Genomic DNA, 24,794 nt, shown 5'->3' on the forward strand with positions numbered 1-24,794 from the left:
TTTGAGCAACAGTTTTGTAAAAATTGGTAAAAATCGAAATATTGGAATTTTCCAATGAGGTCAGATGGGTTTGAAAGCTAACTCTAAATATTATATTTCAGAAAAAGAATAACAAATTTTGGCTAAGAAATGAGTGCAATATGACAGTTTAAAGTTAGCTAAAGAAATCTGGCAGATTGCATGCATGATGATTGGTTAGAAAAGTGAGTTTTCATCATTTCCTTGAGTAAATCTTTTCAAGTATTTTAAATATATCATGATAAACTCATATTCTAGTCATGTTTCCGGAGATCAAAAGATTAAAACTTATCAAAATGTATACATGCATTTATGAACAAAATTTTGTTTCTCAAAAACTCTTAACTTGAGCTTGATGTTTTAATCCTTAAAATCGATTTTTGCACTGAGATCATGAACATGCAACCTTGTTTATCATACATGCATGGTGTTAAAACACATCCATCATGTTGTAAAAACCATTTTCACAAAAATAAAACAAGTTTGAAGAAGATGAAGAAGGAGAAAGTGTAAGAAAAGAGCAAAAGTTGATGGAAAAGTGAAGTAGAAATCGATTTTACCTTCAAGAATACCACAAGATGATGAAGATTTCGAGTTTGAGTGTTCTTGGGTTTGTTTTCTGGAAAATTGATTGGTTCTTAGAGGGAGGAAGAGAGAATGGAGTGTTGTTTGGAGAGAAAAAGTAGAGAGAAGGTAGAGAGAGTTTTCTAGAGAGAGAAAGAAGAGAGATGTGTGTGTGTTAGAGAATGAGAGTGTGAGAGAGATATGGGGAGAGAGGGATCCGATTTTAGGGGAGGAGAGGCTCTCTCTCTCTCTCTTGTTTCTTTTATATAAATTCAAATCTTTTATAAAAATATCCAACTTTTTATAAAATGTGAACCTTAACCTAGTTTTTATGCATAAAACTCTTGATTTTTGACTTATAAATCAAGGGTAAATCTTAATAACTAAATCTTTATTTTTCAGTGGATTGTATTTCATAATAATTATTATGATAAGATACTATTATAATGTTCATAATTGTTTTTATAGGATTTTTAAGGTTAAAGTTTATAAATATGAGTTTTTAGGGCTTTTAGGGTCTTTGAGTTTAATAAACTTTGAATATCAAAATAAATAGAATATTTGAGACTTTAAATTATCTTATGGTATTATAACTCTTTTATAGTTATAAAGCATGTTTGTAATTTATTTTTATCGGTTTATTGGCATTCTATGTAGTGATTCCGAGAGTGAAGTGAAATTGAGGAATCGAGTATACTAGTCCTAGTCTTCAACTTTGACTTAAGTTCCTACGAGACTCAGACCTAATTTATACCACTAGGTCAAGTGCATGATGTGTGTATATGATTCATAAAAAGGTGTTCAATTCAAAGAGCGACCCGAATATGGATAGTCACTACAATTAAGTAGTTGTAGAATTCACATATCAATGTGAAATCTAAGTACACCATCCATTGTTTCTATCTGTTTCCAAGTTTCTACTAGGTTATAACTTAGCTTCTAATTACTAAGTCTAATATGTGTTGTGCCTATATGTGCAACTATGTCTAGTCAAATCTAGAACCGACTCGAATTTTGATGGTTGTCAGATATCTCTTTGAAGTATACTTCTGTAAGCATTTTCTTTAGTGCTTCTCAAGTCTTCTCATAGGCTGAATCAATTGCCTATGATTTTTGTATAGTGGTTTCTCCATGTAAGGTTTGTGCTCTTTAAAAGTGCAGGTGGTAACCCTAAACACGACAATTTCCTGTACATGTACATACATGGAATATTGATTCCATCATTTCAATCTAGAGAGCCAATCCTATAACTCCTTCATTGTTGTGGAAGGATCTGGGTTGGTGGTTAATGAATTCTTTGTGTGTTCATGTCCTCATGGTACTACTATCATTTCTATGGTTTCTGCTTCCAATTCTAATTTGCTTAGAGGCGTTGTTCCTGTTGGATTTGTAAGCGGTCCAGAGCGTTAACTACTTGTTGTACGATCATTATCTTAATCGTAGTTGTGTCAAGAGATTGTGTCGGTGTTGGTCGATCACTCACTGATCTCTTCTGAGACATTACTCTGTCTTATTAGGATTGATTCAAGGAGAATTGAGTCACGTTAAAATATCGATGTGTATATAAGTGTTGGTATTATTATTTTGCTAACCATGTAGAATTGACATGGGTTTACCCGAGATTATCTATACTATGAGTATTAGATATAGCAAACCTTTTATAGTGCTAGCAAGGGTGAAATTGTACACTTGGAACGAGTGAAAAGAAACCACCAAGTATTGGGACAAGTTATGCAAATTTGCGAAGAAAAGGCTACAGAGAAAGTTGACTACTACCCGATGTTTTGACTGTATCTCAAGTTCTAAAGTTTTGATTCATCGGAATCGAGATGTGGAAACTAGATAAGATTCCTAACAATTTTCATGTTTCACGTTTTTATCGAGTCTACTTTATTCTCCTTCAAAAAGGGTCACAAAAGACAATGGGTAGGCGTAGGTATCCTTCTTTTGAACTTGGATGGTTCAATCATAAGTCGGACGGTTCATAGAAGAAACAATTAGATTTATTGAATACCTACAATGAATTAGAAATGATTCGCAAATGTACGTATTTTTCAAGGTATTCGCAAGGTGTCTAACAGAAGTAATCGTAGGATATCCTAGTTGTGTAATTTGAATTCCAAGATAACCTTCGGACCTGATTTATGTTTATGATACTAGTTTGTTATAGCCAATAACTCTCATACCAATCTGTCAGACCCTCGGCTACTGATGGAAACGTAGAGGTGCGCGACGTCAATCAGTAATCACAGTTATTGAAGATACATTGAACAATATAAATATAATTTCTATTATTACCAAAATTGAAATTGCATTGACAATGACTATTGTTAAATCGTGACACATGCCTAACAATCTGGCATTTACAAAGATATGATACAATTAACGGACAATATTCTGAATGAACACTTCCGATCTACTAAATAACCTACGAATACATGCATTTAAAATACGTAAACAAAATTGTTGGTGAGTTCTACAAGTTTTGACGTGAAATATTTTTCATAACCACAGCATTTTAAAAAATTTATCTGGTTGACCACTATTATATATACATACCTTTCTATCAAAAGTACAAGATAATTGAGTTATAAAAAGTATTTGGTCTCATTTAGAAACATCATGCCTTCAAATCCAAAAGTACAAAATCTGGGAAAATACATATAAGTAATTCAAACTTATATAAAAAGTTATACGGTTCTCCTGACTAAAATGATTTTTATATAAAGATTTAGAGTGCCAATTTACATAAAATGAAGTAATAGCACATCTTGTAAAAACATAAATTGGTCAACTTTACTATACAAATGTTGTACAAGCGTTTGTATAGTTTATATGTAAAACTCATAAGTTTCTAATTTATAAACTTTGTAAAATCGTGTCGTGGTATTATTTAAGTATTATATTACTTAATGTGGGAACTGACACATAACCATTGTGTAACAACATGAATTTTCAAAACAATTTTTCATTTTTCAAACAACATAAACCATCATTTAATATTCTCAAATCTCCTGTTTAGCAAATGTCATCATAATAAAAATACATCCCAAGATCATAAAATAAATCTGCTGTCAGTGTGTATAGATCATGCCGGCGCCTTCCCACGGTCCTCGCTAGTACCTGAAACACATAACACAACAACTATAAGTATAAATGCTTAGTGAGTTCCCCAAAATACTACTTACACACATACGCTACATTTTGCCTCTCTTTTTTAACCCTAATTGTGAATAATACATGACTATTTATAGGGAAAAGACAAGTCTTGGGCTTTTAACCTAGAATTCGCCAAAGGGGCCCATTGCCATCATCCATTGAGTGCTTTGAAACCCTACAATATCCCCCTCAAAGTATGGAATGGATGACAATGCTTTAACTTCAAAAACAAGCATCTAGCAAATAAAAAGATCTGCAACGAGGAATATATGAAGCAATCCATGAATCTTGACTCTTCAATAGTCTTTAAACACGGGCTCTAGGATATATAAATCAAGCACTGAAGTAATGTATTTAAACTTCATTTTCGAATGAAATCCCAAAGAATCTTCATGAAAACCAAACCCACCACAAAAACCCATTTCAGAACAAAGAAACCGAATCACTTCATGTCTTTGAAGAGCTCCCCCTCCAAGTCACAATGATCTTCAAATAAGATAATGATATAAGCCATCAAAAAATATCATGTAAAAACCCAAACTTTATGATTCGTAACGCCACTTGATCGAGAAAATACAAGAAGTCGGAGATATAACAAGTCCTTAGTAGAGCTCGATAAAGAACTTCCGCTGTGAAGGATACTTCTCTGTAAAAGCTTTAGCAGAGCTCGATGAAGAACTTCCGCTGTAAAAGCTACCTTCATAATTCTACCATAAGCTTTATCAAAAATCTTCAACTTTGAAAAGTCACAAATCCAATTTCGAATGGCCATACCAAATTCTCCCCCAATTTATAATAAAAAACATGATTATAAAGACTTCAAATGGTCATGAGAATGATCTTGAATGGATAAAAATTACTGTGCTCCCCCGCGATAAAATGATATATACAATGAAGTATAAAATCCGAAAAAGTCGTGAAAATTTGTCGTTATCAGTAAAAACGACTTTCCGAACTGCCAAGGCTTGATGGAATCTTTATTTTTCTGTTCACGAAAAAATATGTGCGTTAAAGAATTCAAAATTGTTCACCAGCCCTTAAATTTGTAAACTTTTTCGAAAAATGAGTTGAAATTGTCACTTGCTGAAATTCAGGGACTGAACTTGTAATTCTGCATCAATACTCCCCTTTATTTGTGACAAAATCTAGAAATGGTCCATAATCACCGAGCTATGTAAACAACAGGGACCAAAAGGGTCAAATCACTTATGTTGAAATGACCAAAAATCTAACATGCGTCATCTTTCCCAATTTAACGTCTGTTACAACTCATTTTCGTATTTGAAGAACACGAATTTAAACAACTCCCATTTAGATGGATGATTAAAAGAACCATAACTCCGTGTAGACTTTCGTTCCAAGCACAAGCTCCATCTATGAGTTGCGAATTCGGAATCACTTTCGCATATGGGAGATGAGTGCGAACCCGATTCCTTGACCTTTCACTCTGAATCAGTCGACCACAGACCCGACGCGAATCACCCGTAACACCGAATCCAAGAAATTACCAACCCCTGAATCACCCTTCGTTCGTTCCAAGCACAAACATAAAACCCAAGTTCGTTCCGAGTCCACCGATTATACCCCCAAAGCGAACGTTCACAGGAAGTACCTTCAAGGCAATTTTGACTTTTCTAATGTGCCTTTTGACTTTTAATTGCGAATAAGCACAAAACTACCTAGATTACACTCCCGATTCTAGTCACGATTCTGATTTCATTCATTCACATGTAACTCATCATTCTTTCGCTTATGACTTACAAGTTTGACTTGGAAATTGCATACATGGCATCAAGATAATTCCGAATGTATTTTCCATTTGCAAAGAATGATTCAGTGCAAGTTCCGATAGATTCCAACTATTTTGATCAATACCACACATGATTTAGGATCCGATTTTTGTTCCAACGAAGTGATTTTGCTGTTCCGATTTCAACATTAAGCCTTTTGATCTGATTCTTGAGTTTCAGTTTTGACCATCCATAACAGTCAACACCAAACAACACAATCAATTTTCTCAACTCAATTTCCAAGCTAAACAGATCGATTATCGAACATGATAGATTAACTTAGTTCAAGCAGATAATCAAAGAACAAAATCAAAATCGATTTTGAGAATATATTTTTCAGAAATCTCAACTCAAGAACAAAACCATTAGCGGATTAAACGGAAATCAAGAATTGTGAAATCCAAAAAAATGCTTAATCGTCATGAAGTTAAACACACAAATCTAATAAGAATATTGACATTCGAGATTCGAATTTTGTGATTTCAAACACCGATGAGCGATAGATGAACAATAAACAACAATTGAAACTATTGGGCATTAAAGAAATAGGATGAACAGTAAAGAATAACTCTTTTGGCTAAATCGAAAGGGATTGATCCACAAAGCAATGTATTAATTTCGGACTAAACAGTTATTTTGATTCCAATAAGCCAAACACTAAAAATCTTCAATAAGTTGCACAGAAAATCATCAAATCATGAACCGATACTTTGAAAATCAATGGATCTTCAAAGACCCGCTCTGATACCACTTGTTGGGATGAAAACCCTAATTGAGATTTGATGAACAAGATGCGGAAAATAAGAACAAACACAAATATGAAGATTAGGTCGAATGATCACTTGATTTATTGAATTGTGATGAACAAATTACACTTAAGAAATAAGAATCTAACTCTACAAAACCTCACAACGTGGCGGCTACATTTTGCCTCTCTCTTTTTAACCCTAAATGTGAATAATACATGACTATTTATAGGGAAAAGACAAGTCTTGGGCTTTTAACCTAGAATTCGCCAAAGGGCCCATTGCCATCATCCATGGAGTGCTTTGAAACCCTACATATATATACATAATGGCATCAAATGGTGATTTAGTCCCAAAAATGGAAACCTAAGTCCAATCACCCCACAAGGACTCTTAAAGCTTAATGGATTGAAGTCTCTGGACCTCTTTGAGTCCAGATCCAAAGCATAGACTCGATAAAGGATCAATTGGTCCACATACACATCCTCAAAAGAGGTTAGAAAACCCTAATCTCTAAGTTCAATACCAAAACTGAAGAAGGTCTGAATGAATACCTCAAGTTGAAGTCTTTCGACTCTGAAACCACTTGAATCACACCTCCTTCAGTCTCCTCTTGCTCTTGATCACCTTCTTTTTGCCAAACTAAGGATTGAAAGATCAATTATGGCTTCTCCTTCCTCCCAAACGATATAGCTCACTAAGGGTGCTCTCAAGGGACTGGTAGCCGCAATGGATGGCTAAAAGTTCCCTCATATAGGCTCCAACCCCGGAGGATTAGGTTTCCATTAAACAGCGTGGACTCGCCGAGTCCAATGTGAACCCGGATGATCAACCACGACCATACTCAGCGAGTCTACGCATCAACTCGCCGAGTTCCTTCACATAATACAAAAATAAATATTAAAATAATATACCTGGCATTCCGGATGTTACAATTCTCCCCCACTAGAATCAGACTTCGCCCTCGAAGTCTCATTCTACGCACAACTCAGGATGCTGCTCACGAATCTCGTGCTCCATCTCCCATGTCAGCTCTGACCCCTTACTATGATGCCACTGCACTTGCACCAAAGGCACTTCCTTGTTCCTCAGAACCTTAACCTTTGGATCCCTAATTGCCACCGGTCTCTCAACATAGTCAGGCCTGCATCCACCTTAATATCCTCTAATGGTACCACTGCCGACTCGTCGGCTATACACTTCCTCAACTGCGACACGTGAAAAGTGTCGTGAATTTGACCCAACTTCGTAGGTAGAACCAAACGGTAGGCTACCCTACCTACCCTCACGATTACTCTGAAAGGTCCAATATCTCGAGGCCCCAACTTGCCCCTATTCCTGAATCGGATCACTCCTTTCCAAGGAGAGACCTTTAAGAGTACGAAGTCACTAACCTAAAATTCGAGTTCGGACTGACGCCTGTCCGCATAACTCTTCTGACGACTCTGAGCGGTCAACAACCTCTGCCTGACCTGCTGTATCTGCTCAGTCGTCTGAAGCACGATCTCCGTACTACCCATTACATGTTGCCCCACCTCTCCCCAGCGAATGGGGGTCCGACACCTCCTCCCATACAATAGCTCAAAGGGTAGCATACCTATGCTCGAATGATGGTTGTTGTTGTACGAAAACTCTGCCAAGGGTAAATATGTGTCCCAACTTCCGCCAAAATCCAAAACACATGCTAGGAGCATATCCTCGAGTGTTTGAATCATCCGCTCACTTTGCCTGTCCGTCTGTGGGTGGTATGCGGTACTGAAATGCAGCCTCGTACCCAACTCCTCGTGAAACTTCTTGCAAAATCTGGAAGTAAATCGTATGTCTCGATCTGAAAAAATCGACATCGGAACCCCATGCTGCGATACCACCTCCCTCACATACAACTCTGCCAACCTCTCAGACGAAGAGATCTCACTGATAGTAATCTGTTCCAACATGAATTTTCAAAACAATTTTTCATTTTTCAAACAACATAAACCATCATTTAATATTCTTAAATCTCCTGTTTAGCAAATGTCATCATAATAAAAATACATCCCAAGATCATAAAATAAATCTTCCGTTAGTGTGTATAGATCATGCCAGCGCCTTCCCACGGTCTTTGCTAGTACCTGAAACACATAACACAACAACTGTAAGCATAAATGCTTAGTGGGTTCCTCAAAATATTACTTACACACATACGCCTTTCCAGGCCATGACCTTCCGGTACATGTGTCTCAGGGGACTTCCGTCCCAACCCGGTAAACCTTCCGGTCCTACCCGTGTCGACCTTCCGGTCCATAACTCCCTGACTTTCCGGTCCACATCATAATGCCTTCCGGCCCACAACATAATGCCTTCCGGCCCATATCAAACATAGCATACATAGCAGATACAAAACGGGTAACTAATCACATACAATGCATATATCGTATAGCATATCAGACCTTTCGGTCACATATAGGTACCCTTCCAGGTACAGTATAGTGAGAAGACTCACCTCTGATATCTCAGTAAATCACTGACTCGGTAGAAATACGATCTAGCCTCCACCTAAACACGTAAAACAAATACTCCTATCAATATAACTATACTCCAACCTTTCTTAACATCCTCAGAAGGATAAAAGACCATTTTACCACTTTTCAGGCTCAAAAGGCCTCACTGCTAACCAAACCCTAAAAGTCAACCAAAGTCAATGGTCAAACTTTGACCCGACTCGGCAAGTGCACTTGGGCAACTCGGCGAGTCCACCTATGTCCACTTAACTCCTTAGTCCCATTTAACACGTCGAGTCCCCCCTTTTACTCGACGAGTCCCCAAGCAAGAATCGCGGGGCTACCCTGACTCAACTCGCCGAGTCACAAGAACAACTCGGCGAGTACATGCCATGCACAAGTTCTATTGACCTCCTGAGGTCATATCTGCTCCCCAGATCTATAGATCTGACTTTCCTAAGCAATATAATCATGTAAAGCTCGAAACTTGATGCTTACATATATATATATATATATATATATATATATATATATATATATATATATACATAATGGCATCAAATGGTGATTTAGTCCCAAAAATGGCAACCTAAGTCCAATTACCCCACAAGGACTCATAAAGCTTAATGGATTGAAGTCTCTGGACCTCTTTGAGTCCAGATCCAAAGCATAGACTCGATAAGGGACCAATTGCTCCACATAAACATCCTCAAAAGAGGTTAGAAAACCCTAATCTCTAAGTTCAATACCAAAACTGAAGAAAGTCTGAATGAATACCTCTAGTTGAAGTCTCTGGACTCTGAAACTACTTGAATCACACCTCCTTCAGTCTCCTCTTGCTCTTGCTCACCTTCTTTTTGCCAAACTAAGGATAGAAAGATCAATTATGGCTTCTCCTTCCTCCCAAACAATATAGCTCACTAAGGGTGCTCTTAAGGGACTGGTAGCCGTAATGGAAGGCTAAGAGTGCCCTTAAATAGGCTCCAACCCTGAAGGATTAGGGTTCCATTAAACAACGTGGACTCGCCGAGTCCACTCATGGACTCGCCGAGTCCAATGCGAACCCGGATGATCAACCATGACCCTACTCGGCGAGTCTAAACATAAACTCGCCGAGTTCCTTCACATAATCCAAAAATAAATATTAAAATAATATACCTGGGATTCCGGATGTTACACATTGGGGCAAACTCCTCTTGCATACATATTGTGTTTTCGTACAAGAACAAAGGGTTTAAATAACTAACTTGTTAGTTGTAAGTTATTTAACCTTAATCAGTCATGTTATGAGATTAATTAAGTGTTATATAACTTAATTTCTAGCATTGAGATTTATCGTTTTGGTTCACAAACTATTCCACAACCTGCAGTCACCTTCAACTAGTATAAGTGAACCAAACAACAATATACACCAAATGTTGATTCTATATGGTAACGAAACAAAACTGGGATTTTATGGTGAACTCATAACTAAACTTATGACACGTACACTTTTTACACTTGCTCCACAGTAGGGCATGCTTAAGTCCTTTACCCCTGTTATAACAAGTGGTAATGTACAATGATACTAACATCAACACCAAAATTCATCTCATCAAACGTAGATGTAGCTAGCAACTCCAGGTGGGCAGTCTGACCGTACAAGATCAATAGTATGACACTTATAACTCTCGTTAGTTGTTATCTGTAGATTAACCTTTATGAAAATAAAGGGTTTTCCACCAAGACACAATTTTACTATACTCAACAACATATCTCAAATGGCTTAGGAAACGAACTTAACTCATATAGCTCTAGAAACAACGTGACACCTACAGGGAGACCTTGGAGTGTTGGATCCTAAGAATGTGTTTAGACATCATAATCCTAAACTTCCCGTTATAAGATTATTGAATATTTATGATTTGTTGTTTAGTAATAATATTTGATTGAAGTCTTTTAGCATTTGAGTTACGTAAGACTTAATGGATTTCAAAAATTCTATTGTCTATTATAACTAAATTTGTGCAGCATAACAACTACATTTATAACATTTTCTAGGTTTCAACAAATGTGAAACCAACAATTTCCATAATATTAATAATTCACGTGATTAATACAATGTAATATTCTGAATAATAACGTCTCTTATGTTCTGAACTCGATCATGTTATTTATTGCAATAAAATCCATAACTTAGTAGAATGAGTTATAATTTTATATTTAAAATAAAATATATTAATAAATTTTACATTCGTATTTAAAAAGTTTATATATATATATATATATATATATATATATATATATATATATATGTAACAACGTAAAATTTCCAATTTAATTTTTCATTTTTAAATCACAAAATGTATATTATATCATAATTTCAATGCCATAACAACAGTGTTTTCAAACAAATCCCAAGATCTCTCTAACATAAACTCCATCGGTGTGGGTGTGTACAAGTCAAGCCTTCTCCTTCCCACGGTCCTCGCTGGTACCTGAGATATCAAACACAACAACTGTAAGCATAATTGCTTAGTGAGTTCCCCAAAATACCACATATCACAAATACGCCACTCAAGGCTAAACCCGACCCTCCGGTCAAGATGTCTCAGCGGGACCCTCTAGTCTCACAGCTCGTCGGACCCTCCGATCCAGTCATAGCTCGTTGGGCCCTCTGGCTCGGTCAGTATCGTTGGGCCCTCCGGCCCGGTCTATATAATCATGCAGCATACAAATAACACATAGCACGAAATCTCTAAGACAACACATAAACTAATACATAGAACATAATACCCTCTGGTCAACTCGAAATACCTACTCAAGGTAATGTATAGTGAGAAGACTCACCTCGCGTATCTCGGTAACTCGTAAATCTCGTAACTACTAGTGCTCGATCTCCCGATCTATCGTCCTCCTACAACACAAGGATAAATCTACTTAATACCACCTTGAATCTGGCTAATTAACACCATAAAGTCAAACTAGTCAACCCTGGTCAACGGTCAACGGTTGACCCGACTCGCCGAGTCTGGCGTGGACTCGCCGAGTCCCTACGGGAACCCGATCCCTCTGAATCTCTTCCGACTCACAGAGTCACTCACCCGACTCGGTTACTCAGTCCCTGGTTCGTAATCACTGAATAACCCGCACCAACTCACCGAGTCTGGGATTGGACTCGGCGAGTGCATTCCATGCACAACCTCAAACGACCCTTTAAGGTAAGATCCACTCTAGTAACTCATAGATTCAGTCCCCTTAAGCTTATTGACCACGTAAAGTCCAAGTCTTGGTGCTCATTAAGCATCAAATAGCTCATTAATGGAGTTTTAGCCTCAACTACATTGATCCCAACCCAAAACCTCCATGGATGCACATAAAGCTTCGGCAAGGAGGTGCTCTGGACCTTTATGGGTCCAGATTCAGAGCCATAACTCGCCAACGGACTATGAGGATACTAGATATAGCCACAAATGGGTTCAAAAACCCGAAATCTATATGAACATCACAATAACAAGGAAGAATTCGAATGGTACCTCAGTTGTGATGTCCTGGACCTTAGTTCTTCAAGAATCCACCCCTCTCTTGCTTCCTCTCTGCTAGATCTTCTCTTCCCTTACTAGACAACAACTCCAAGATCAACAATGGCTCCTTCTCTCACTTGAATCACTCAAATGCTCTAGGGTTTCACTCTGGGGACTAATGAGCGAAAATGACGGCCATAAGGCCATTTAAATAGGCCTCAAACCTGAGAAATTAGGGTTTCATTAAACAGCGCAGACTCGGCGAGTCCACCAAGGTGACTCGCCGAGTCCGGGCATCAATCCGGGTGAAAAACCGTGTCTCAAATCAGCGAGTCTACGCACCAACTCGCCGAGTCCTTCCACAAAACTCAAAATAAAAAGAATAATTAATATACCTGAAATCCCGGATGTTACAATTCTCCCCCACTAGAATCCAACTTTGCCCTCGAAATCTCATTCCTGAAATAACTCTAGATGCTGCTCCCGCATCTCCCGCTCCGATTCCCAAGTCAACTCGGATCCCTTCCGGTGCTGCCACTGAACCTGTACCAGAGGCACTTCCTTGTTCCTCAGAACCTTGATTTTCCGATCCACAATCGGAACTGGTCTCTTCGCGTAGTTCAGGCTCGCATCCACCTGAATATCCTCTAACGGCACCACTGCCGACTCGTCGGCAATATATTTCCTCAAGTTCGAGACATGAAAGGTATCATGGATCTTCCCCAACTCAGCAGGTAGATCCAACCGGTAGGCTACCCTACCTACCCTAGCAATTACCCTGCAGCGTCCAATATACTGGGGTCCCAACTTACCCCTCTTCCTGAATCGTATCACTCCTTTCCAAGGAGAGACCTTTAGGAGCACAAGGTCACCAACCTGAAACTCGAGCTCGGACCGACGCCTGTCCGCATAACACTTCTGGCGCCTCTGTGCAGTCAACAACCTCTGCCTGACCTGCTGAATCTGCTCGGTCGTCTGGAGTACAATCTCCGTGCTACCCATCACCCGCTACCCCACCTCTCCTCAGCAGATGGGGGTGCGACACCTCCGCCCATACAACAACTCAAAGGGTGGCATACCATTGCTCGAATGATGGCTGTTGTTGTACGAAAACTCTGCTAAAGGTAGATAGGTGTCCCAGCTCCCTCCAAAATGCAAAACACATGCTCGGAGCATATCCTCAAGCGTCTGAATCGTCCGCTCGCTCCGTCCGTCCGTCTGCGGGTGGTATGCGGTACTGAAATGCAGTCTCGTACCCAACTCCTCATGAAACTTCTTCCAAAACCTGGAAGTAAAATGCACATCCCGATTTGAAACAATTGACATTGGAACCCTATGCCGCGATACCACCTCTCTCACATATAATTCGGCCAAATTCTCCGCAGAAGAGCTCTCGCTGATGGCTAGAAAATGAGCGCTCTTCGTCAGTCTATCCACGATCACCCAAATCGCATCAACTCCCCTCGCAGTCCGTGGCAATTTGGTGATAAAGTCCATGGTAATATGTTCCTACTTCCATTCAGGAATCTCCAGCGGCTGCAATTTACCGTGCGAACGCTGGTGCTCGGCCTTAACCTGACAACAGGTCAGGCACCTCTCGATGAACCATGCAACATCCCTCTTCATACAAGGCCACCAATATTCTTTCCTTAGGTCCAAATACATCTTAGTAGCCCCGGGATGAATCTAGAATTTCGATCGATGCGCTTCCTCCATCAAGATAGTACGCGCGCCGCTCACAAACGGTACCCAAATCCGACCCTGAAAAGTCATAAGTCCCCGACCATCCGTAATGAATTCCGATACCTGACCAACTACCCGCTCCTTTTTTCTAATTTTCTGATCTCACAGCCTTAGCCTGAGCCCCTCGGATGGTGTCCAAAGTCGGGGTCATCACCGTCAACCTCAAACAAATATCTCGCATCGGGGCACCCTCTGTCCTACGACTCAGGGCGTCAGCTACCACATTAGCCTTGCCCGTGTGGTACAGGATCTCGCAATCATAATCCTTTACCACATCCAACCATCTCCTCTGACACATATTCAGATTTGGCTGAACCATCAAGTACTTCAGGCTCTTGTGGTCCGTGTATATCGTACACCGAACCCCATATAGATAGTGACGCCAGATCTTGAGGGCGAAAACCACAGCCCCCAACTCCAGATCATGGGTGGGATATCTCATCTCATGAGGCTTTAGCTGCCTCGACGCATACGCGATCACATGCCCTCTCTACATCAACACCGCTCCCAACCCCGATATCGATGCATCACAATACACCACGAAATCCTCCATCCCTTCTGGTAATGCAAGCACGGGAGCTTCACACAATCTCTGGCGAATGGTCTCAAATGAGGTATGCTGCTCCGGACCCCTTGAGAAAGTAACACCCTTCCGGGTTAACTTGGTAAGTGGCACAACAATTTTGGAGAAGTCCCTGATAAATCTCTAATAGTAGCCTGCCAACCCTAAGAAGCTCCGGATCTCCGTAGGTGACCTCGGCACCTCCCAACTCATCACAGCCTCGATCTTGGCCGGGTCAACCAATATCTCATTCTGGTTAACGAGATGCCCTAAGAACTGGACCTCCCGTAACCAAAAATCACACTTGGAGAATTTGGCGAATAGCCTCTCCGATCTTATAACTTCGAGGAGCTCTCTCAAATGCTCCACGTGCTGCTCTCTGGTCCTCGAATACACCAGGATGCCATCAATGAATACAATTACCGATCGATCCAACATCGGCCTACACACCCTGTTCATGAGGTCCATGAATGTCGCGGGTGCGTTGGTGAGCCCAAATGGCATCACCACGAACTCGTAATGCCCGTAACGAGTCCTAAATGCCGTCTTCTGGATATCCTCATCCCGAACTCTCATCTGGTGATATCCCGACCTCAGGTCTATCTTGGAGAACCAAGACGTCCCCCCTGCAACTGATCAAATAGATCATCGATCCTCGGTAGTGGATAACGGTTCTTGACTGTCAACTTGTTCAGCTCCCAGTAATCAATGCACATTCGGTGTGAACCATCCTTTTTCTTGACAAAAAGGATCGGCGCTCCCAAGGGAGAGCTACTGGGATGGATGAATCCTTTCCCCAACAGCTCCTGCAGCTGTGAAGATAACTCTTGCATCTCTGGTGGCGCTAGGCGATATGGCGCCTTAGCAATAGGCGTGGCCCTGGGAATCAAATCGATATGAAACTCCACTTTTCTCTCGGGAGGTACGCCCGGCAACTCCTCGGGCAACACCTCCCGGAACTCACGTACTATCGCCACATCATCCACTAAACTTGGCCTCTCAACAGCCTCTCGTACATCCGTCACATAGGCCACGAATCCCTTGCAGCCCTGCTGCAAGCTCCGCCTCGCTCTGGCAGCCGAACAGAATATCGAACCACCACGAGTCCCCTCGCCATAAACTGTCAACACTCCCCCACTAGGATCTCGGATCATCACCAACTGACGCTCGCAATCTATGACAGCCCTGAAACAGCTCAACCAATCCATGCCCACTATAACACAAACATCCCTCATGGCAATCGGTATCAAGTCAATCGGAAACTCCACTCCGAAGATCTCCAGTACGCATCCACGTATCACCTCGGTAGCACATACCTCACGCTCATCGGCTATGGAAACCTGTAGAGGTTGACTCAACGCCTCCCTCGGAATACTAATGTGCTGACTAAAAGTCACAGATACGAACGACCGACTCACACCCGAGTCAAACAACACTAATGCAAGTACATAATTCACAAGAAAAGTACCTACGCATAACATATAATCATCACAATATAAACTCAACATAAATAAATAAAGAATATGTACCTGCCACGACGTCAGGTGCTACGCGGACCTCTTCCGCTGTCAACTGAAAGGCTCTCCCCTAGCCTTCGGTGCTTCGGCCTTTGCTGGCCGGGTCTCAGTAGCTCGAACTGCAGGTACGGATCCCTACACTGTCCTCTGAAGCTGGGGGCACTCGGCCTTCCTATGGCCGATTTGGTTGCAATGGAAGTAAACCGAGAACCCCTTAGGATAATCCCTCGCGAAATGCCCTTCCTTCCCACACTTGTAGCATACCCCAGACTTGCATGACCCATCATGGCTCTTTCCGCACTTCCCACAAGTACGACCCCTCAAACTACTCGTCCTCGAATCAGTAGGCTTTGCCCACTTGGCGACTGCCTGTGACTGTGCCAGTCGTTGATCACCCCTCTGAGACTCGGCTTCCTCCCTCGCCTGCGTCTCAAGCTCAATCTCCCTCTTCCGGGCATTTGCCTGGAGCTCGGCAAATGTCTGGTAAGTCTAGTTTGCCACAAACTCACGAATGTCCCTCCTCAGTATACTCAGATATCGGTTCATGCGAGCCTGCTCAGTGGACACCTGTTCCAGGCAAACCAATGCCCGCTCATGAAACATCCTCGTAATCACTGTCACCGACTCAGTCCCCTGCTTGAGGGTCAGAAACTCCTGGGCTAAGCATTCCCTCTCCACTCAGGGAACATACTCATCACGAAACATTGCAGTAAACCTCTCCCAGGTCACTGCAGTCAGCTCGGCTGTCGAATAGCTCGCTGTCACAAACTTCCACCAGTCCTTTACCCCCAAGCGAAGCTGGTTGAGGGCAAACCGCACCCTCAAGTGCTCCGGACACGAGCACGTATAGAAACACCCCTCTATGTCTGAGATCCACCTCATGGAGGCGATCGGATCCTGTGTACCATCGAACTCCGGTGGTTTCGTGTTGCTGAACTCTCGGTACAACAACGAATCACCACCCTGGGGTCTCGTAGCAGCAACAACTTCTGTGGCTGCAGCAACAGCAGCATCAATCAAAGTAGTGTAACGCTCGTCAAACGTCTCGATCAGTGTGCTCTTAATAGACCCAAACATCTCCAGAATCTCGGCTTTGATGTCAGCAGCCACCTCATCATGGATGATTTGACGGATCTCCTCATCACTCATCCCACTGCCCTCGATGGTATGGCGTGTCCTGACCATGATCAATCTCTGAAATACAACATCAGAACTATTAGGGACACTTTCGAGCATACTCACACTCGACAAATTAATCATCCTCAACTTCTGGTACCCCAAGGATTCTTACTTGGACTGCGCACCAATCCGGTGTCTTCAATAGTACGGGCCCAATACTATTTTCCACACCGAATCAGTATACAACCCAAGTCCTCCTCCTAGAATCCCAAGTCATATATACTCTACTCTTGCTATGTATAGGCTACCCTCAGTAGACCTTTCACGAGCTCCTCACTACTACCTACTCACTCTCAAAGTATCTCATAGTAGCAGCAATCTCCTAGGCTAAAGCATCACAAATCAAGCTACTCTAGTCCTAATAGGAATACCTAGCCTCTCTAGCATGCACAACATAATATCTCATAACTCATAACATATAATGTAAGGGTATTTTGGGGATTCACCGTTCCAGCACTGGCTGACCGTACACACCTCCCACTCTGCTTGGTTCCAAAACCTTTTTTTCTTTTTAGAAAATTTTAGTTCTGTTTGAAAATTTCTAAAATCCTTGGTTTGAGTTCAAATACGCCCGATGGTGCATCCGAATCCCTCAAACCAAGGCTCTGATACCAACTTGTAACAACGTAAAATTTCCAATTTAATTTTTCATTTTTAAATCACAAAATATATATTATATCATAATTTCAAAGCCATAACAACAGTGTTTTCAAACAAATCCCAAGATCTCTCTAACATAAACTCCATCGGTGTGGGTGTGTACAAGTCAAGCCTTCGCCTTCCCACGGTCCTCGTTGGTACCTGAGACATCAAACACAACAACTGTAAGCATAATTTCTTAGTGAGTTCCCCAAAATACCACATATCACAAATACGCCACTCAAGGCTAAACCTGACCCTCCGGTCAAGATGTCTCAGCGGGACCTTCTAGTCTTGCAGCTCGTCGGAGCCTCTGATCTAGTCATAGCTCGTTGGGCCCTCCGTCCCGGTCAATAACGTTGGGCCCTCCGGCTCGGTCTATATAATCATGCAGCATACAAATAACACATAGCACGAAATCTCTAAGACAACACATAAACTCATACATAGCACATGAGACCCTCTGGTCAACTCGAAATACCTACTCAAGGTAATGTATAGTGAGAAGACTCACCTCGCGTATCTCGGTAACTCGTAAATCTCGTAACTACTAGTGCTCCATCTCCCGAGCTATCGTCCTCCTACAACACAAGCATAACTCTACTTAATACCACCTTGTCTCTGGATGACTAACACTATAAAGTCAAACTAGTAAACCCTGGTCAACGGTCAACGGTCAACGGTTGACCCGACTCGCCGAGTCCCTACGGGAACCCGATCCCTTTGAATCTCTTCCGACTGACAGAGTTACTCACCCGACTCGGTTACTCAGTCCCTGGTTCGTAATCACTGAACAACCCGCACCAACTCGTCGAGTCTGGGATTGGACTCGACGAGTGCATTCCATGCACAACCTCAAACGACCCTTTAAGGTTAGATCCACTCTAGTAACTCATAGATTCAGTCCCCTTAAGCTTATTGACCACGTAAAGTCCAAGTCTTGGTACTCATTAAGCATCAAATAACTCATTAATGGAGTTTTAGCCTCAACTACATTGATCCCAACCCAAAACCTCCATGGATGCACATAAAGCTTGGGCAAGGAGGTGCTCTGGACCTTTATGGGTCCAGATTCAGAGCCATAACTCGCCAAGGGACTATGAGGATACTAGATCTAGCCACAAATGGGTTCAAAAACCCTAAATCTATATGAACATCACAATAACAAGGAAGAATTCGAATGGTACCTCAGTTGTGATGTCCTGGACCTTAGTTCTTCAAGAATCCACCCCTCTCTTGCTTCCTCTCTGCTAGATCTCCTCTTCCCTTGCTATACAACAACTCCAAGATCAACAACGGCTCCTTCTCTCATTTGAATCACTCAAATGCTCTAGGGTTTCACTCTGGGGACTAATGAGCGCAAATGACAGCCATAAGGCCATTTAAATAGCCCTCAAACCCGAGAAATTAGGGTTTCATTAAACAGCACAGACTCGCCGAGTCCACCAAGTCGACTCGCCGAGTCCTTCCACAAAACTCAAAATAAAAAGAATAATTAATATACCTGAAATCCCGGATGTTACAATATATACATATATATATATATATATATATATATATATATATATATATATATATATATATATATATATACATACATATTAAAAGATATCTTTCAATAATTTTAACTATTAATTATATATTTTCATCATCCTGGTCATGCCATCAAATATGACATTGTACTTTCATTTTATACTCGAATAATATTTTTGGTCATTTTTATATGTTTCCATGCATCCATGAGATAGTTTAACTTATACATTATAAAATCATCATTTTTATTACTTATAACATCAACTTGTGTTATTATAGCAATCTACTTATAATCTTGTAATTTTTCTTAATTATTATATTCATATTTCACATAAGCTATAAATATATCATCTTTTAACAAACTACTTTAACTTAATAGATTTACTGGTGATTTATCACATTTTTAGATTGTTATTTCACAAACGTTTAACAAAAAATAAAGTATGGTGCTATTTTGTATATAAAACTTGAACACCATCAAACTTTTATAGGCACACATACATTCTCCCCTGGATATTTAAAACTGTAAAAGAGGGTCGTAGGAACTTGCATTCGATGCATGACCTCGATCTAGGTTCGTTTTGGTGAAACTTGATGTGTGAAACCGTAATTTACACCTTCTCGAGTTTAAAACGAAACCGTAATTTACACCTTCTCGAGTTTAAAACGAAACCGTAATTTACACATTCTCGAGTTTAAAACAAACTACCGAGACTAGTTTGATTAAAATAAAGAGAAATAGGGTTGATTTGTAATCTAATTGACCAAAATGGATAGTTTTAGTTAATCAAAACAAATGAGAGGGATTGGTTTTGGTATAATTTAACACATGTAGGGCTATTTTCGAAATAACTTAACAAATGGAGGGATGTTTAGTAAATTAATTAACCAAAAGTGACCATTTTTTTTATCAGTTTTTACAAACAAGGGTTGTTCTGGTATTACTCAACATTTGTAGGGGCTGAATCGGTCAAGAGGTTCAACCAAAAAGAATTGGGGCTTTTTGTGCCCTCTTCTGATCGATCATAAGGAAAGAAAGACGAAAAAAACACATGAGTACCTCTGATGATTCAGCTGTCGAGCAAGGAAAGAAGAAAACGGGGAGAAGCGACAGGGAAGGCTCGGTGGTGTTTGAACCTTCGTGAAAAGGAAAGAGGAAGTGGATGTCGATTTTTCGGCAACCCTTTTTTGGGTTTTATCTTTGCCTGATCGGGAAGGGGAAATATTGAACGCGACGATTGGGGGGTGGGGGGTTTGCTGCTGTGGAGCCACCGAGAAACACAGGGAAACGTGAAAGGGTTGATGGCCTCTTGATCGCCGGCAAACCCCTCCTCCGGTGGAGGTGTTTGCGAGTGCAATTGAAGGAGAAGGAGGGAGGCAGAAACAACATGAATAGGGAGTGCTTAGGGTCTGCTATTCATCGAGGGTGGAGGATAAAACAGGAGGATGGAAACGGGACAACAGCTCCGGCTATTTCCTTCTTTTTCCCGTGATCAGGTGACAAATGAGAGAGAGTGATCGAAAGAGAGAAAGGAGGGTGTTATACTTTGAATGAATTTCAGCAAAGGATAGATATTTGATCATGTTTCTCTATGATTTCTTTGTACAATTGTGAATCAATTGCAAGATATAAGAGTACAGTTGCAATAATTTCAAGATATCATGCATGTGTAGAAATGTGTGTGTGTATGGCGTGAGAGATGGAGTAGAAAGTGGGAAAAGTGATGAATTGGGGTAATCGTCTGTGTTATTTATACATATTCTTGAAGATTTTTGATGAGAATACTAGTACTATGTAATCTAAGAATGATTTCAGAGGTACAAGTGCTATCACTCCGTGTGTGCATCTAATGGTTATGTGTGTGTGATATGCACAAAAATGAGAACTTGAGAAAGGAGTAGGAACTGTTTACTTTTATAGGACCTATCCTCGTAAGTTTCCATTATGTGATACTTCTATTAGTAATCTCGAAAGTCATGATACATACAAATAATACATAATTGATTTATTATTGTTTTCATAAATATCTACTTTTTTTGTATGCATATAGCAAGATCGTGTATGGCTAGATATGTGTTCCAAGTTTTTGTTTTTCCCTATATGTTTTTAGGTTATGGAACCATACATGACTTATACATATAAACATGTGCAATAAGATAACCAAGGATTTTGTGTACATCTAGACAAGCACAACTATTATTATCACTTTTATTTTATTTAGTCATTGGCAACCATACTTAGTATATATATATATATATATATATATATATATATATATATATATATATATATATATATATATATATATATATATATATATATATATATATATACATACACACTAATAGTAGGGGAATCCTCGCGGGTTGCGCCAGAATAGAATTATATAGTTAAAATAATAACTTTTACCAAATTATTATTTAATATTTCTACTTTGAAACAAAATGTTAGTAGTAAAGCAAACATATAGTTAATATATTAGTTTTATTAAACATTATAGTTTAACTTTTAAGTCATTGTGATATATACAATTATTTGATAATTTTATAAACCGTTTAAAATTGTGTAAATTATATATCAAATAAATGATAATGTAACGGGTAACGAAACGTACGAAAAAAAATATGAACTGCAATGTTTAGTAACATAAAAATAGAAAAACATATATTTATAAAATTTGTATTAAAAAAAATATATAGACAACGAATAATATAAAAAATAAAAAATAAACACTATAACATTTAATAACATAAAAACACTAAAACATATATTATAATAATTATATTGACTCTTCATATTTAAATCATAAATCTGTTCAAATACATTAATGTTTTTAATGAGCAAAACTTTACAACCTTATAAAAGAAAGTAAAATAAAAAGTTATTAGTGATTACTAATTAATAATCATAAGTTAAAAACTCTTGAGTTTTAACTAATAAATATACATAAATTAGAAAACTCTTGAGTTGTAGTGTGAGTTTCAAATAAACGTGATACTTGGAAATGTTTATTTTTTATTATTATTATTATTATTATTATTATTATTATTATTATTATTATTATTATTATATTCTTCAAAATAATTGGTTCTGATGCATCATTTTAATCCCTTCAATTATTAAACATAAAGATCTTTAATTATAAAATTATAACATACATAAGTGCATATACATGTTAAACAAATCACATATAATATATATATATATATATATATATATATATATATATATATATATATATATATATATATATATATATATATATATTCGTAAATGTCATATGTAATTCTTGTGGTAGTAATATGGATAAATTACTTTCATATGAAGAATATATAATGATACGTCTATCATAATTACATATCAAATGTTCAAAATTATGTTATCTTTTAAATATTGACTTTTAAATATGTTGTGTTGGATAACCTAACAAAAAAAATAATATAAAATAAACATATTCAAAATAAAAAATCTAAAATCCAATAAATAAGAGCATTGGGTGGTTGTATATATAAATAAAGACGTTACATAAACATACATTTAAATCAAAAGAAAAAACTAACATTCGTCAACTTTGATCAAACAAAAAAACCTATATCCATTTGATGAATCTTCTTTCTTCATTTAACACCATTCAACTATAGAAACTTGATGACAATTCGTCACTAATCTGCATTCAAAATATTTTTCTTGAAATAGAAGAATCAGAAAGATATTCTAAGTGAAACATTGATCTTTGGAGAGTCACATTCAAGATTGAGTAATACACACAAATCACATATAAATATTAAATAAGAAACTGAATATAAAGAAAGAATAGAAAAGTTTCATTTGTTTTGGTTGAAAGAAAAAAATCATGTTACAATTACCATCGATGTGATATAACCCATTTCTTCAAATCATCATATTTAGATCGTGAATGCTTCAACTATATGAAAACTTTTGAATCACAATATCTTCAAATCCTTCTTACATGTAAGATTTTATATAACACAAAAGACACAAAAGATTAGCCTTTTTATAGTAGACTTTTTACTAACTGCTAATTAAACATAATATAAGTTATAAAAATTTGAGTGTTAAATCATAATTAAGAAAACTTTTGAGTTGCATGAGTTAAAAAAGGGGGTTTCAAATGAATGTGGTTTGAGAAAGTTAAAAAAGAGGGTTTCAAATGCATGGGATTCAAGAAAAAATGCTAGCTTTATAAGTATGTATAAACATGGGCAATAGGATAACCAAGGATTTTGTGTACATGTAGACAAGCAAAACTATTATTATCACTTTTATTTTATTTAGTCATTGGCAACCATACTTGGTATATATATATATATATATATATATATATATATATATATATATATATATATATATATATATATATATATCTTTAGTATCATATATAAGAAATCTCACTATTTCTAAAAGTAGATTGAATATAATAATATTATTTTTTTAAGACGTTCAAATCATTAAGCTAATAGTAAAAGTAGTTATCAATAAAATAATATTAAATTGTAACCTGTGTTTTAAATCCTTATATTTCTCAACAAAGTCTATCTCCTTCCCTGGATTTCGGATAATTTAAAATTTGAAACCATCATAAAATACATGTTGATTCAAATATCCCTCCTGAAGATGGCTCTTTCTTAATAGGTTTTTATTTTAATCCTTACTTATAATTGATTTCATTATTTTTAACTTTTTGTATTTTTATCTTATAAATATATTGGATGAAGGGTTTATTATATCAGGTTTGTTCCTAGAAAGGTTTTTACTATGTTTCTTTAATGTGTTAGATTTGCAGGTTCAAAGAACTCAACCAAGAGGGCCAGTTAGAGCATTGTATTATCATTAGTTTGTATATTTTGGCATCTTACTTTTGCAATAAAGAACGATTAAGCACAAGATTTGACATGATTAAGGTAGTTTGTATATTTTTCATCTTGTTTAGTCTAAAAATGAAACCTTTTTCATCATTGGTCCTTATAATATCAAGTGTCATCACATAGATTTCCTGATTACGGTGATTATTATCCTTATTATAAGGTTCTATATAGATTTTGTTCAATATTTTAAGTTTTCGAGAACCTAAATCAATATGAATTCTTGAATTATATACCATCATTGAAAATGTTTTAATTTGTGACCACACTTGGTTTAAAATCACAATGAACAAGTTGACACCTGAGTATTTTGGTCTTCTCGAAGGCCTATTTATCGACTTTTGAATCACAACACCTGATATCCTTATAAACTATTATTTATATATTTTAGCATTTTACTTAGTAGGACATTAAATTAATAAAGGAATTAAGGAAAACGAAAAAAAGAGAACGATAAACAGTACAACTGGTTTGGGT

At 38.3% G+C, this 24,794-nt stretch overlaps 1 long non-coding RNA gene across 1 annotated transcript; it reads right to left on the bottom strand.

Annotated features, from left to right (window-relative positions):
• Nucleotides 1-11,118: 11,118 nt before the first annotated feature.
• On the bottom strand, nt 11,119-19,391 carry LOC144999748 (uncharacterized). Its single transcript, XR_013660989.1, has 4 exons — nt 19,088-19,391; nt 18,415-18,481; nt 16,095-17,276; nt 11,119-11,234 (listed from the first exon to the last, which is right to left on the bottom strand). It is a non-coding gene; the product is annotated as an uncharacterized LOC144999748 (long non-coding RNA).
• Nucleotides 19,392-24,794: the final 5,403 nt, after the last annotated feature.

The sequence above is a fragment of the Lactuca saligna genome, chromosome 6 (genome assembly GCF_052625555.1).
Source record: "Lactuca saligna cultivar CGN05327 chromosome 6, ASM5262555v1, whole genome shotgun sequence".
Taxonomy (NCBI): domain Eukaryota; kingdom Viridiplantae; phylum Streptophyta; class Magnoliopsida; order Asterales; family Asteraceae; genus Lactuca; species Lactuca saligna.